Below are 1,138 nucleotides of genomic sequence, written 5' to 3'. Positions count from 1 at the left end.
TTCCCTTCCTGGAGATTGTTCTCTCCAGCTTCGCTCGTTTTTAATGTCGCAGTATTAACCGTGCACGCTCCAGCCTCCGCCCGAACGACGCTCCTGAAAACATTAGTCCTCGGTAAGAATAATCGACGTGCCCCCGGGAAGGAGGAGATGTCCTAAAGGACGAGCAATGGGAAGTGTCGCTCTGGAGGACGCACGACGGGCACTAGCACGCCGAAGACTCCGCGGAGCCTGGATTCGAGAAATCCGTTTCATGTGGCTAAATAATTTTTTCGATCCTAGCGTCACCCAAACTTCTGTGAGTACCAAACACTGCATGTGCTCTGTACACATCGGGAGGAAAAAGCACACACGCACACACAGCTGGTGCCGCGGACGGCCTCGCATCTCTGGAGGACGAGCTCTCTGTCTTGACGGTGCCCTCACACCCTCTCTCCGCATAGAATGTTCAGGAACCATCGACTCCTTTCTGATAATAATGATTCAGACATGCACCTTCGCCTAAATGCATTATTCACATTTTAACTGAAACGTTTCACGAAAACTGCACATCTAGAAGCCAGATGGAAGCGTCGCATGGTAGGGCAGGGCGGGGGAGGGTTTTCTCGAAAGTTCCCAGTCTGAGCTGTGGTGGGGAGTTCGTGAGAAGGGCTTTGCACCCCGAGGCGGCCGTTGGCCGAGGCCGTGGCTGCTGACAAAGGGTCCCTGTGCTCGCCTGCTTGGCATGCTCGGCGCGTCACGAGCAGCCACCCTCGGAACTGAGACCTGTTCACGGCTGGGAACAGAAGTGTGGTTGTTGCTTCGCTGGCCCCGGCCGTGTCCGAGCTGGCTGGACGGATGCCAGGGAAAGTGACACCGGATGGCGCTGGGCGTCCCTCTGGCTCTCACAGAGCAGGGCCTGCGCCCGTGTCTGCGTGACGTGTGTGCCTCTGTGTCCAGCGCGAGTCGGCCGAGAGGGAAATAAGTTGCAGAGCTGAAAAAAAAAAAATGTGACGTTTTAAGAAAGTCCAATCTCAGCTTGGTTGTCATCATCTTTCCTGAAGATGTGTGTTTGTTCACACGCTTCTCTGAAGGTTATGCTGCGTTGGAAACGTGCATCACGAGTGTCCAGCAGATGGGTCAGGCAAAACGAGGCACAGAT

General features: G+C 54.9%; 1 protein-coding gene across 1 annotated transcript in view; it reads left to right on the top strand.

Annotated features, from left to right (window-relative positions):
• Positions 1–1,138, top strand: part of LOC111729502 (CUB and sushi domain-containing protein 1-like) — a 920,340-nt gene that overhangs the window by 558,908 nt on the left and 360,294 nt on the right. The gene's annotated exons all lie outside the window — the stretch shown is intronic.

Source organism: Pteropus vampyrus, unplaced genomic scaffold (assembly GCF_000151845.1).
Source record: "Pteropus vampyrus isolate Shadow unplaced genomic scaffold, Pvam_2.0 Scaffold264, whole genome shotgun sequence".
NCBI classification, from domain to species: Eukaryota; Metazoa; Chordata; class Mammalia; order Chiroptera; family Pteropodidae; genus Pteropus; species Pteropus vampyrus.
The sequence above is the reverse complement of the archived record's forward strand: the minus strand, read 5'-3'. Positions and strand labels throughout refer to the sequence as shown.